General features: G+C 50.0%; 1 protein-coding gene across 27 annotated transcripts in view; it reads right to left on the minus strand.

The window, feature by feature from the left end:
- The window catches only part of LRRFIP1 (LRR binding FLII interacting protein 1), a 136,500-nt gene that overhangs the window by 99,457 nt on the left and 21,729 nt on the right, over positions 1 to 15,314 (minus strand). The gene's annotated exons all lie outside the window — the stretch shown is intronic.

Raw genomic sequence — 15,314 nt, forward strand, 5'->3', positions numbered from 1 at the left:
GGTTTTATGCTTGGTCACAGTATGGGACATAATATTTATCTTCTTTTTTAAAAAAATTTTTTATTTAATTTTTTATTTTTTATAAACATATATTTTTATCCCCAGGGGTACAGGTCTGTGAATCACCAGGTTTACACACTTCACAGCACTCACCAAAGCACATACCCTCCCCAATTAATATTTATCTTTTATTGTTTAAATTTTCCTTATTATTCCCTACAATAAAAATGTATTCCATTTAATGTAATAAATCAAACATTTCTTTTCATCCACAATATTTATCTTTTTTAGCAATTGCTTCATTTACTCAACAAAAACCCTTGTTTTAGCCAAACCTCAGGACAAATGTTGTAAGGTTGATACACTCCTATGCCACCTCTGTGAAACCAGGGAGGGCTTCCTGGAGGAAGGGGGAACTGAGTCTAGAAGTATAGAGAGTGATGGGAGACACTGTTGTCCCATAGCTCAGTATGTTTGGCATGTAAGATGCCATGGGAGGGAGATGGAGATGAGGTGAGAGGGGAGGCCAAGATTTTTTAAGATTTTATTTTATTTTTTTGAGGGAGAGAGGGTGTGTCTGAGCAGTGGGGGTGAGGGGGAAGAGAGAGAATGAGAATCTCAAGCAGGCTCCGTGCTCAGCTCAGAGCCCACCGAAGGGCTCGAGATCACGACCTGAGCCAAAATCAAGAGTTGGAAGCTCAACCGACTGAGCCATGCGGGGGTTGGGGGGGGAGGCTAAGATGTTAAATCTGTTTGGGCAGCAAGAAGGAACCATTAATAAGTGTGGTGAGGAGGAGACCATGGCATGAGGTTTGCGTTCTGGGGGTCAGGGGGACAGCAAGACAAAGACAGATTTGAGGTGGGAGATCTTGGGGGCAGATAGACAGACTAGCAGGCTGTGAAGGCAGCCACGTGAGGGGACTGGGCCTCAGCTGAGTCAGGCTCCCTGCTCTGCAGAGGGAGGATAGTGGAGGAATTCGGGCTCAGGCAGCTTTGAGCAGCGGGGCATGGGAGACATGGCAGAGGCAGCCAGCCAGCTGGGGGAGTGGGGGCTGTGGGGCTCTGGTGGGGGAGCTGAGAGGGGGGTTAGGGCAGGATGTGGAGAATTCGTGAGAGGTCAAGGCCATGAGTGTGGCTGGAGCTGCTGCACAGGCCCGAGCGCTGACAAGAGGGCTGCAGCATAGCCAGACAGCCCAGGACGTGGAGGGAATAGGGCAGGTGGTATCTGGAAGCTAGGTGGGGGCGCTGGCCTGCCTCATGGCACCTGGTGAGGTCATTTCACTTCGGTATCCCATGTGGGAACTGTGGGAACACTACCACCCATCGTGTCGGAGGACTGGTTCTCAGGGTGGCCTCTGTAGCATGACCTATGGGACTATCCTGTACCCCTTGGCCCCCACCGTGCCTCTTGCCCCAGAGGAGGGACAGGAAGGATGAAATACCAGTCAGCAGACAGCTGTCCCTGAGCCTAAACATGGTTAACAATGGAGGTGTCACACCATCAATGCTTGGCAGCACCGGTCACCATGCCGTCGCTGCTCGGTGGGACCAGTCAGTGTCCCACGTGCACACAGCCAAGGCGGAGCGGGGGGACGCTCAGGGCAAGGAGCTGTCTCCAGGGCTTGTCTGGTGCTCAGCTCTGCGGAGCACTGCACCTGGATTCTGGGTTCTACCACAAGCTCACAGATTAGAGCATTTTCTAAGTAAGGACACAGAGGCACAAAAAGGTGAAACATGTCCCGAGGCAGCAGTGGGGCTGGGACCCAGGGGCAACTCCTGGGGAGGTTGTGGCCCTGAGGAGTTTTGCACCAAAGACACTGGGGGTGAGGGGTCATGCAGCAGGGAGGAGGTCGAAAATCTGACTGCAAGGAAGAGCCCGCTCCAGAGGAGCCTCTCGTGCTGTGAGCAACTGGAGCTTGTTTTCCAACAAAGGATGCCAGTCCGTGCTTGCTGCCTGGAGGCGGCATCACCCAGCCAGTCTGCAAGGCCTTCCATCCTTCCATCTGCTCTGCGAGCCAGCTCATGCCGAAATAGGTGTAACAAGCCCCCTGCCCCCGTCACACAAGATCAATTTGCATGGCATCCAGTTTTAATACCAATGAAGTTCGTAAGAGCACAGAATTATTTCATTTGTGCAGGGTATGTTTTGGGCATTTTCGTGTCATAAAATGAGCCACTTGGAACAAAATCCGAATTTTAAATGTTGGGCTGCTGATAAGGCATCATGTTAAGATATTTTGGCTTATAGCTACTTCTGGGAAGCAACTCATTTCCATGTGAAGAGTGGATGCCCACCATTGGCTCCCTCTTTAAAACCTGTAAGAAAAGTCCAGATCTCTGTATTTTGTAGGTTACAGATTATTTCACTTATATATGTTTTGCTCAGAACTGCAGGCTCTTAAAATTATTCTTTTTTTTTTAAAGATTATTTATTTATTTATTTATTTGACAGAGAGAGATTATAAGTAGGCAGAGAGGCAGGCAGAGAGAGAGAGGGGGAAGCAGGCTCCCTGCTGAGCAGAGAGCCCGATGCGGGACTCGATCCCAGGACCCTGAGATCATGACCTGAGCCAAAGGCAGCGGCTTAACCCACTGAGCCACCCAGGCGCCCTTAAAATTATTCTTTTAAAGATTTATTTATTTATTTCAGAGAGAGAGAGAAAGAGAGAGGATAAGGAGGGGGCAGAGGGAGAGAGAATCCCAAGCCCACTCCCTGCTGAGCTTGGTGCCTGACGTGGGGCGATCCCATGACCTTGAGATCATGACCTGAATCAAGACCAAGAGAGTCAGAGGCTTAACTGACTGCACCATCCAGGAGCCCCTTAAATTAAAAAAAAAAATTGTTTTTTAAGATTTTATTTATTTATTTATTTATTTGTTAGAGAGAGAGAGAGCGAGAGAGAGAGCGAGAGCACAAGCAGGCAGAGCAGCAGGCAGAGAGAGAGAGAAGCAGGCTCCCCGCTGAGCAAGGAGCCTGATGTGGGACTCGATCCCAGGACCCTGGGATCATGACCTGAGCTGAAGGCAGAGGCTTTTACCCATTGAGCCACCCAGCTGCCCCCCGAATTAAAAATTATTTTAAAATAGAAACATGTCTGGAGAAAATTCGGTCCAGTAAATAAGAAAATCACTGTTGTTTTTCTTAAATTAAATTAGTATTGTATTTTACCTTAACCTTTATGAGAAACTCCCAGAGTTTAATTTCATTAACTTCAGAAAGCATTACCTAGTTTTTTCCACAATTAGCAAAGCTGTATTCTCTGACACTGAGTCAGAAGCTTATTTAAATCTTTCATGAATAATTAAAATTATAAGTATTCTTTAAGATGTGGGAAAAAACTTAAAGTATTTCAGAGTCAGCACAGTGCAATGGCTGATGATAAGTCTGAAGTCATTTATTAGCTTCCAGAAAAATTCCTACACTCAGTTTTACAAATAGAAATTCCTGGCTGTCGTGAAATTCTGCAGTGCAATGGAAAACCAAATTAAGGTGGCGTGAACATCAGTAGGCTCCCAAAGTCCTCACAGATGTGCACAGCCTTCGAAACTAGCAATCTTCCTTTGGCTGCCAGTGGCAATCAGAGAGGCATGCAGCTGATTGAACGGGGGTGTTCATTTCCATATTATTTATAGTAGAAGAAAACAGGGGTTTAAGGAGATCTTTGTGGTAAATACAGATAAAAATACGATAAAGCCACTGGGCAGACAAAGTAGAACGAGTATTTTATAAAATGCCATTTCCTCGAAATTTAAAAATTCAAACAGAGAAGTTGAAAAAGGCAAAAACACACTTCTAGGGACCAGACACTCACACTTTGGGAAGAAGTGCCTTCAGCTTCTGAGTGGCATTTCTTGGTGGAAAGTTCCTTTTCTCTGGCATAAAGACTTGCCTCCTTGGAGATTTGGCCTTATACAGAATATAATCTGTTTCTTCCGAAGGCAGGGTTCATGCCCTCGGACGGACTGCCTCACCTCCAGACCCCTGTCCCCAGGACCCTGGGACACCTGCTCCTGTGGGAGTGTTAGTGGAGGAGCCCCAACCCCTGCCTGGTGTCCGATGGTGCTGGCATCACCACCGTCCGGCCACCAACCTCTCAGTCCGTGTGCTTTTCTCCAACCACGCCTGTGTCCCAGCACTTGGGGGAAAAGGCACACAATGGGCTGGTAAGTAACACACACTCAGTAAATTCAGGTTATGGTTTTAAACAAGCTTTAGTTCCTAGAACATCCTTCTTGTCCTGCGGTGATCCCTGTGGGGACAGCCAGCCTAGGGATCCAGCAGGAGATGCAGGAGATGCTGCCTGGAGCAGTGAATGGGTCTGAAGCCCAGGGAGCTTTTGGGGCTAGGAGCAGAACCCCCTGCAGCGGCCCTAGAACGGGCAGTCCCTTTGAGAACTAAGAGCAGCAGCCAGCAGGAGCCGAACCGCAGGCCCACATGTGGATGAAGCCACGCTAGAGAGAAAGTCCCTGTGTCTGTCACAAACCCAAGCCCGGTCCCGGGCCCCTCCATGTCCATTCCCACCCCCAGCAGCTGTAGCCCCCCAGATTCTGCTCCCTCCACAAGAGCAAAATGCCAGCAACATTCTTCTCCTTGTACCCCTTTGGTTTTTCCGCTGCTCACCGCACTGGTCATTTCCCTCACCCTCCGGGTGACTATTCTCTGTGCCTGGCTCCAGGTGTGGGCCAGGTGAACTTCCGGCTCACCTGCTTCGTCTTTCCAAGAGCCCCAGTGCTCTGTCCTCAGCATCCTGCTCTCCCAATCTCCTTAGTTCATCTCATGGACCCACATGGCTCCCGCTGTCCCCGAACTCGGGTGACCTCCCTGTCTCCTCTACGATCCAGGCCAACACGTTTGGCCGACGTTGGCTGGATCGTTCCATTTGGGCAGCCTTGAGCCATCTCAAACACAACACTTTCAGAAGCTAGCTCTTCTCTTGTTCCCCACCCTGCCCACCAATCCACTGCCTTCCCAGTTTCCAGAAGGGGTGCAAAGACCTCATACCACCCTCCCCAAGCATGCTCACCAGAAGCCTGGGAGTTCTGCTATATACCTCCTAGTCCCACAGAAGGGCCACGATCTCTAGCAATTATTTCTTCAAGCCGCAAATCCTAGCCCTTTTTGTTAAAACAGTCATAGTTATAAAATCAATGCATTTTAATTCAGAGAAAATAGGTTTCACTCTAAATAACCGGACTGAGAATGGGAGCACAAAACTGTCCCAGTTACAAGGTGTTATTAATGGATGGTATTGCAGGACAAACAATGATTTCAGGTCAGTTTATGACATATTATTATATATCTTCAAGTCCCAAGAGGAAGGGAAAAAATGCATTCCGGTGTTGGACCTGACCAAAAAAAAATGGCTTTCCTTATGTCATCTAAGGACTTAAGGGGACGTGGCACACACCACATACTTCAACCTTGAAGAACAAAATCATACAGGTGATGCTCGAGAACACCTTGCCAGGTGAATGTCATCCTCCAACAATTCACATCTACCCAGAACTTGTGAATGGACCTTGTTTGGAAATGGGCTCTTTATAGATGTGATCAAGCTAAGACGAGGGCCTTCTGGGTTAGGGTGGTCCTGCTTCAATGACTGGGCTTCTCCTAGGAGGAGAGAAACTTGGACCCAGAGACTCAGGCACGCAGGGAGGATGCTACGTGCAGCCGGAGGCAGAGATGGGAGGGACGGGTGTTCAAGCGGAGGAGTGTCGGTTTCATTCCAGCAGCCTCCAGAAGCTGGGAGGCAGACAAAGAACAGACTCTCCTTCAGAGGTTCCAGAAGGACCTTATGCTGATTGCACCTCGATTTTGGGTTTCTGGCCTCCAGAGCTGTGAGATAATACATTTATGTTGTTTGAAGCCATACTGTTTGTGGCATTCTGTTCTGGCAGCCCCGGGAAACTAATCCAGACACTGTCCTATATCGCGCTGGGGACACAGTCTGCAGCCAGATTTCACATTTACTCATGTTCTGGGGAACCTCTGGGTACCTGGGTGAGGACAGCCCTTGCCATGAAGCCTGGCCACGGAGCTGCCACTGGTGCCCTTGACATTTTGGAGCTGTTCTTGGGCAAACACATGGCATCATGCTCACCTCCCCACCCTATACCTGGGGCCCAGTCTTCCTCCTGGAATGCGCTCATGGACTTGAACAGATGTTGATGTCGTTCTGAAATCCCATCCATGGTGATGAGGCCATTGGGATCTTCACCGTTCTCCTGCCCAACAGGATCAACAGTGAGGGCAAAGACAGTCCCACAGATAAGGACACAGATGCCAGTAAATCATTGCTCCTAAGACGGGGTGGTGGGTGGCCCAGAGATGGAGAGCCAGACAGAGGCATATGGAGGATGGAGTGACAGCCAAAGTCCCAGATTTGACTCATATTGAGAAGGACAGAGTGGTTGCCAGGAGGACAGCCCAGCTAGCTGAAGGGCCTGGGGAATAGACCCTTTCTGTAGCAGCATCGGGGAGTCAGCACGAGGGGAGCCAGGGGTGTGGCATCTGGGCAGGCTGGACACCCCATCCAGTCTTCATCATATCCCCAGAACTAGTAGTGACTGGGCCAAGCTGACCCCCCAACAGAGGGGAGAATCAGAGGGCGGGTCCAAGGACAGCCTGGCCACCTCGGGGGGCTTCAGTCCAGCACCCCCAGAGATGGCCCCTGGCTAGTTCACCTCCAGTGAGCTAATGAGGCAGCCCAGCCCAGGAAGCCGTGGGGGACAGAGAGCAAGGCAGGCCCGCAGGCACAGGGACTGCCCGCCTTCGCGGTGAGGCTGAGCTTGGCTCTCATTTTTTCCACAAGAGCTAGATGGCCCAGCTTCATTCTCTTCCAGAATGCTCCTGTGGTGGTTATGCAGGCCTTTCTCCCACACGATCCTGGGTTCCCTGGAGAGCTCCTGGACAAAAGTCCCCGCAGGTCCCACAGCCTGTTCCTCCTCCCCCACCCCCCACCCCTGCCAAAGGATGGGTCAACCAGGACATGGTAATATGTGGGGATGCTTGGCACCACCCCTGGGACCTCAGAACTCAGGGTTTCTGGAATCTGAAACTGTCCCCTCTTCCTCGGCTCCCCTCCCCCACCTCCCATTTTCTGTTTCATCAGCAAGCGAAGCCCTCCACCACCTCCATCCATCTCACGACTTTCTCGGAGGCTTTTGGGGCCAGACCATGAGGGTGCCATGCTGAGGCCCGTCCAGGCTGAGTGCCCTTCGGGGGGGCAGAACCAAAGCAAGCTCTCCGCATCTGGCCATCAGGCAGCTTCCTCAGCTTCAACACTTGGAACAAAGGAGCTGCTGCATTAGGACGAGTCCACCATTGGCCCATGGCTCAGGATTGCTCTTCTTGTCCCCACCTAGGCCCCAGATGGAGCTGACCCTCTGGGAGGGCAGGCGGCAGGTGGCCTGCGCTGCCTTGTTTCCTCCCAGACCGAGCATGCCGCCTCCCTCTCTGTTGGTTTGTTCTGGATGGTGTCTGGATGACAGGCAAATGACCTGACCTTGCATGGCGCCCCGTGGACACAATCAGAAGAACTGTGCTGAGGGCTCACAGGGCGGCTGTGCACGCGTGCCAGTCCCACGAGGGCGCTGTCCTAGAGGGCTCCCTCCTCAAGGGATGCCAGCTCCCCTTTGTAGCAGAGTTCAGGCCAATGCCCAGGCTGTGGGTGCAGCCTCCCATTTGGAGCTGGGGGTCCGACTCTGAAGGGGATGGAGGAAGGGTGCCATCTGGAACTGGGGGGTCCAGCTTCGAAGGGGACAGAGGAGGGGGTCCTGTCTGGAGCTGGGTGTCCAGCTTTGAAGGGGATGGAGAGGGGGTCCCGTCTAGTGCTGGGGATCTGGCTTCAAAGGGGACGGAGGAGGGGGTTCTCTCTCAGGAGTGACGTCACTTTCTCTTGCCTGTTCTTCTCTGGTAGTGCTGGTCTCCTTAAGGACCAGTCAGAGTTCTCTTCACATGTATCAGGAAGATTGACCTCTGTGATACAAGCTGCAAATATTTATTCTGTTTGCTGTCTTTTCACATTTTGAATGGTGGTTTTGGCCATAATGAATATATTTATGTAAAACAAACATAAATTCTTTTCTTTGTGTAATTTCTAGGTTTCATACCTCACCTGAAAGGCTTTCCCATATTGTGTTAAAATTCCCTCATTTCTTCTTGTAATTTTATGGTTTCACTTTTGAAAATATCTAAATCTGGGACACCTGGGTGGTTCTTGACCTCAGCTCAGGTCTTGATCTTGGGATTGTGAGTTCAAGTCCCGAGATGGGCTACACCCAGGGTATGGAGCCTACTTAAAAAAAAAAATTAGATCTTTGATTTTCTTGTAGTTTATTTGGACATAGATCGTGAAGTATTAACTGACTTTATTCTATTTCATATGGTTCTCCATCTGTGCCCATACAATTATTTAATAATTTATATTTTCCCCACAGGTTTGAAATAACCCCATATACGAAAGTTCATTTAGGGCGCCTGGGTGGCTCAGTGGGTTAAAGCCTCCGCCTTCGGCTCAGGTCATGATCCCAGGGTCCTGGGATCGAGCCCCACATCGGGCTCTCTGCTCAGCGGAGAGCCTGCTTCCCTCTCTCTCTCTGCCTGCCTCTCCATCTACTTGTGATTTCTCTCTGTCAAATAAATAAATAAAATCTTTATAAAAAAAAAAAAGTTCATTTATTGGGATCCATTTCTGTTGACTCCAGGGAGTCAATGTGAGAAATGAGATGAAATAAAACAGAAACAACTTTAAGAGTAAAACCAACAGTTTGCTGCATTTGCACGGATACACTTCAGACTGGGAACCTAGAACTTACTGTTGGGAATCGAGGCCAGAAGGAGATGTCTACCTTGGCTGTGGAATCAGTCTTCTTCCACCATAATCTAATGAGGGAAGAAAGGTAGTCTTTCTCTTGTTTTCTCTTGTTATCATTTCAGCTGAAGATTTGGATGTTTTTGGATATGAAAAGACATCAAAATATCTTTAGGTATTTTTTCTTTTGTTTGTATGATTGGGTTTTAATCGATACCGACCCGTCAAGCTGCTGTCTAAAGCGAGTACACAGAGCTGGCTTGGGTTAAATCATGTGATGGGATTAAAAAGAGGACCATCTTCCTCTGACACAAGTGAGCAGACGATCTTCCCCTGATTTAGTGGATTTAGATGACCTGCCCAGAGGGTTTTCTCTTGTTTCAAACATGGCTAGTTGTGGCTAACTTAATAACCAACACGCCTGGGTGTCTCAGTCGGTTGAACCTCTGACTCTTGATTTCGGCTCAGGTCATGCTCTCAGGGTTGTGGGATGGAGCCCTGTGATGGACTCCCTGCTCAGTGTGAAGTATGCTTGAGATTCCCTCTCCTTCTGGCCCTCCCCCTGTGTCCTCTCTCTCTCTCTCTCTCAAATAAATTAATAAATAAAATCTTTAATTAAAAAAAAAACAACAACGGGGGATGCCTGGGTGACTCAGTCAGTTAAGCATCTGCTCTCTGCTCAGGTCATGATCCCAGGGTCCTGGGATCGAGTCCTGCATCGGGCTCTCTGCTCAGCGGGGAGCCTTCTTCTCCCTCTGCCTCTGCCCCTCCTCCTGCTCATGCTCTCTCTCTCTCTGTCAAATAAATAAATAAAACCTTTAAAAAAAATCAATGGGAACATCACTCAGCACTCCACAAAGTAGCGATTTTAGATTCATCTAATTGCCACCAGGAACTCGGTTTTTTAGAAAAATTGTAAATGTCTATCTTCCCTCTTCCTTTTAAACATAAAAACCCTTTCCATGAATACATCTCTCGAAGGTGGCCTTGAGAGTTTTCTCAAACGAAAACCGAACTACAATCACTTCAGCCTCCTTGCTGTGCAATTGTGATCTCAAAACATTATATTTTTACTTGTTCTGCCCTAGAATAGTAGTTCCTAAGTCACTATGCGCAGAAAGACTTTTCTTCACCAGGGGAGGTACCCAAGGCCCCCGCCCCCAAGGTGCGTCCACGGCTCTCAACCCTCTAGGCTGCGTGTCCCTCTGAGAGGGCCAGTGTCTCAAAATCACCATGGGCTGCTTTTCAAATTAGTGACTCACACATGAACTAATACCTAACATTTAAACGTGTTTTCTGGGAACTACAAGCCCATACCATTTGAAAAAATCACTCATAAATCCTGAAACCAGCTAAATACTCAGGAACATTAAAATCAGGTGGGTGATCGCTCCATCCGCTAACTTGGACCATGAGTTTGATCTAATTTCACTGCAGGTCAAGATTTGACTTCCACTGAGAGTCACAGCCGTGCATGGAGCTCTTAAAGCTGCCAGCTTGCTGCAATGATGAATGTGTGTTATGTCCTCACAGGACGGGCCTGTTGAAGGTCACGGACAACAGCTTGTCAGGGCGTCCATATGCAGCAGGAATGGGGCATGAGGCCTGATGTGAGCCGTTGGCAACCCCAGGTGTTGAACCAGAGTCCTCGTGTTGAGTTGCCGGATAACCATGGGCAAGTGGATGAAATCTCGTTTATCAAATACGGGGGAGGGGGCAGAGAGAAATCATCTCTAAGACCCCTCCCAGCTAAGGTATTGTGGTCATTTGATTTAAGTCCATTCATCCAGGAGGGCACTTTGCGGCCGTCCCTGTTTGGTCTGGGCAGGCGGCTCAGCGATGCTGTTTAATATGGGCCTTTTATGGAGTCAGAACCCGGGCGGGACCAGCTGCTCCCCATCCAGTCACCCAGAGGCCTGAATGCCTCCCTGCTAATAAACACCCTGGTCGGCACACCCTCCGCATCCATGGGCCAAGTGACAGAATGGAAAGGAATGAGGCGGTGTGGGGCTCCAACACACATGGCTGGCCTCTGAGCTATTTGCAGACAGACGGTGTCTCAGGGAAGTTCAGGCCCTCGGGGGCGGGCCGGCCTTGCTGAGTTCCTAGCTGCTGAGCCAGCGGGCAGCTTGGCTGCTTCTCCTGCCAAAGCCTGGTGGGGGGCAGGGATGCAGACAGCAGGAGCCGTGGGAGGTCCCGAGAGCCCAGCGGGGCATGGAGGAGCCCGGGCCACCCTCTGAGTATCCTTGTCATCTGTGGGAATCGCTCTGATGGCCCCCAACCATGGGGAAGTCTTAATCACGGAGCCAGAAGCAGAGCCAGGAGCCACTGGGCCCCTCGAGGCATCTGCTCTGATGAGGTCACCATGTCCAGATGAGAACACTAGACCATGGTAATACAGCAAAGGGTCCGGACGCGTGGCATAGACGCGGGGAGGTGTGGCCCGCTTCTCCAGACCACTGTCCTCTCACAGTGGACAGTGGGCAGCGGCCAGGAGGTCTCTGTCCAGGGGCCCAGCTCGGGACCACGGGCAGCGGGACTGACCAGCTCAATGGCGTGTAATTCACATACCGTAACAGTCACCTACTTGATGATCTACTCATCCCCAAGCCCAGGAGTTTTAGTAACTTTACAGAGCAGCCCAACCATCAGCACAATCTAATTTTAGAACATTTCCATCACCCCAGGGATATGTTTTATATAATCTCTTTGGTACAGTCTGCTGTGTAGACGCACTCCCAGAAGCACTTTTAGCCCAGCCTGAGATATTTGGTATCAAATACTGGATTGTCTACATGGTACCAAAGCCACCATGGAGAAGTAGTCAAAGTCCATCACATCCTGTCCGTAACTTTGGAACACTTTTTATGTGTCACCCTTGACCTTCTACACAGCTGAGCTCCTTCATAGAATGACACCCCATCCCCCCTGGTTTTTATTTCTCTCTGGTCCCTGCATGCTCACACTCCTGCTACACGCCTTGACCCCACAGTGTAGCCCTACTTCAACTACCCTCTGCCCCCACAACATGCCAGTGCCTTTTCTTTGTTGGTAAATACACAGAACATCAAATTTATCATTTCAACCATTTTTAGGTGGTGGTGTGGTGGCATCAAGGACATTCACGTTGTACCACGTGAACTGGTGGTTCATCTTCCAGAACGTTCTCATCTTCCCAACCCAGACTCTGTCCCCACTGAATGCCGGCTCCCCCAGCCCCTGGCACCCACCACTCTACTTGCTGTCTCTGTGAATCTGACTTCTCTGGGGACTCGCTATGAGTGGAATCCTATAGTATTCGTCCTTCTGTGACCGGCCTGTTTCACTGAGCACAATGTCCTTTGGGTTCATGCATGTTTTAGCACGGCATAGTACTTCCTTCTTTTTAAAGGCTGCGTCATATTCTCTTGTATGGTGAGACCACATTGGTTTATCCATTCATCTGTTGATGGACACCGTGGCTGCTTGCACATTTTGGCCATTGTGAATAATGCTCCCTCAAACATGGGTGCCCAGATAGCTTTTCTAGGTTGTGATTTTAGTTCTCTTGGGTAGGTACTCAGAAATGGGAGTTGCTGGATCATATGGTAATTCTATGTTTGCTTTTTTGAGAAATCCCCTTCTCCCTTGAACCTGCTTCTACTGGGGGTCTACCCTATGATATCATGAGCCAGCTCTCAACAAAGTCATCCCAAAATCCAATGGGCACCTCTCAACCCTACTCTTCCGTGACCCATGGGTGTTACCTGACACAGGTGATTCTTTCCTTCTTTAAATACTTGCCCCATTTGGGGCAGCAGCTCAGCTTGCTGGTTCCCTACCCTCCTGACCCCAGCCCTCAACCTTGTCCCTTTGGTGATCTCACCTTGTTTTGTCCCCAATACATTGGCAACTCCCAAATTTATATCTTGAGCTGAGATCTCACTCTTGAATTCCGGACTCACATCCAACCGCCCCATTTACTTCTCTCTTTGGATGTCAGATAGGATTTTCAGATACTGCACATAGCAAAGGCAACTCCTCATTCCCCAATTTCCCTGTCTTCCCAACTTAGAAAGTGGGAGCCCATTGCCTTCTGGATGGACACATCTGCAAGGGAAGGATCTGTTGTCACCCCCTGTGCCTGGTAATCACTCAAAGTATCACCACCACCGAGGACCTCTGATGTGACACAGCAGGAAGCACACGGCAGCCTCCAGAGGGACAGATGTGTCTGAATTCCCAGAAGCACTTCTCACAGCAGCCCTATGTGGCTACTGAGCCAGTGAACAGCCCGACCCAGCCAAGGCGCCAGAGCAAAACACACTCCAGATTTCAAGGCTTAGTGAGACACAAAGAGTGTAAAACAGCCATTAATAATGTTTATATTGATTAGTGTTGAACTGATACTATTTTGGATACACTGAGTTGTATCCAACATGCTATTAAAATCAATTTCACCTATTTCTTTTGGCTTTTTGTCTACGTGGCTACAATGATAGACACTGAGGCTCACATCACGTTTTGGACGGCACGCTCCGGGAGCTAACTCTCCCCGCCAGGAAATACAGGGGGGAGAGGAACGAGTACAATGACATTGGAAGGGAGCCACCCCTATGTCGAGATAGCAGGACTGTCTCGTGGTCGGGGGGACCTGTTTTACACTCACAGCGGGGACAGGGGTGCTGCCACAGACGGGAAGGCCCCGAGGAGGCAGAATGCCCAACCTTGATGCATGGACACTGGTAGGTCCCGATTCATAGAAACCAACTGTCAAATGACATTTTTGAGATAATTAGGAAAATGTTTTTATGTTTTGGGGACTGGATGATAGGACACATTCATGTCAGGCTGGCTATCTGGGAGAGTGCTGTGGATGTGGGAGAAGACATCCTACTTCGAAGTTCCGTGCACAGGAGCATGCAGGGGTGAAGCGACGTGGTCTCTGGAATGTGCTTCCGATGAGCAAGGACACAAGACAAAGAGAGCCAGGGGCAGCACACAGGGCAAGTTCTCGGGGACTCTAGCTGCTGGATGTGTAGGTGTTTCTTGCAGTCATCTCAAGTTTTTTGTGTTACCATTCATTTTTAAAAACCTCCCACATAAAGAATGTGATCCACATTGTAGGCACAAATTCTTTTTTTTTTTTTTTTTAAGATTTTTTATTTTATTTATTTGTCATAGAGAGAGAAGCGAGAGCAAGCACAGGCAGACAGAGTGGCAGGCAGAGGCAGAGGGAGAAGCAGGCTCCCTGCCAAGCAAGGAGCCCGATGTGGGACTCGATCCCAGGACGCTGGGATCATGACCTGAGCCGAAGGCAGCTGCTTAACCAACTGAGCCACCCAGGCGTCCCTGTAGGCACAAATTCTGATGTGCATCTCAGGGACTATGAATTTGCCTCTGAAGTCTCCTAATCAAAAATCTGCACCCCAGAGTGACCTGCGAGCATTTCAGAGGAGCATGTGGGGGATGGAGGGCAGAGATGCCAAGACAGCAAGTAGGGTTTTTTCCTAAAACTGACTTTACTCAACACCCAGACTAGCTTATGGCAAACCTTCATTTGTACTCATCCAGTAGCTCAGGGCAAAACCCCTGGGGCCACCTCTGGTGTCTCTGTTTCTCTCCTCCCCGAGGTCCCATCGGTTAGCAAGCCCTGTGGGCCCTGCCTATGGAAGGAATGCAGAATCTGACCACTTCACAGCACAACCACTGCCCCACCCCACTCTGATCCAGCAATCACCGCCTTTCCACCAGCTCCCTTCACCCGTATCCAGCCTTGTTCCCCACCACCCTCAAGACTGCTCCTCATGCAGGGCCAGCCCCGCACACGTGGTGGATGCCCATTCACACAGGAGTCAGTCTGAAGGTATGTTCTTGGGTTTTGCAGTGCACAACCTACACAGCCATCCATGACAGTCGTATACACAGCTCCATGAAGAACCCTCTTAAGACAGAGGCCAGAGCAGGCCTGTCTTCCACCAGATGCATCCAACAGCTAACCATTTCCCTGGAGGAGAAAGCTCAAGTCTTACAGTGGCCTGGAAGGCCCTGTAGGATCCAGCTCCTCGATGTTTCTCTCCCTGGGCTCAGCCACACAGCCTCCCTGCTCGGGTCTGCTCTCAACCTACCCCTGTGCACTCTAGTTCCTTCTGCTTGGAATAGCAGCTAATCAGGGCGCCCTCTGCTGACAGCCCGTCACAACAGCAAATCCCCCTTTCCCTCCTTAGGTCCCTGCTTTCCTTCCCTGCACTTTTCAACACCTGACCTGTCACAGAGCTGCCAGTTCAGAAGTTTATCTTTAGGGTTGGGGGCGGGGAGGGTGATGGCTTTCCCTCGGGCATTGCTGCGCCCTCCGCGCAGAGGACGTGATCAGTAGAAACCTGCCCCGTGACGGACGGATATTGAAAGCAAGGTGGTTGAGACAAGGACCGCATCTTACATTCTGTCCCAGCACGTTGCTCCCTGGCGGAGGGGGGCTGGTCAGAGAGAGGTCTGCTGAGTCGTCGGAGGAATAAAGAGATG

The sequence above is a fragment of the Mustela putorius genome, unplaced genomic scaffold (assembly GCF_011764305.1).
Source record: "Mustela putorius furo isolate JIRA1106 unplaced genomic scaffold, ASM1176430v1.1 tig00003869_pilon_pilon_pilon, whole genome shotgun sequence".
In the NCBI taxonomy this organism is placed as follows: domain Eukaryota; kingdom Metazoa; phylum Chordata; class Mammalia; order Carnivora; family Mustelidae; genus Mustela; species Mustela putorius.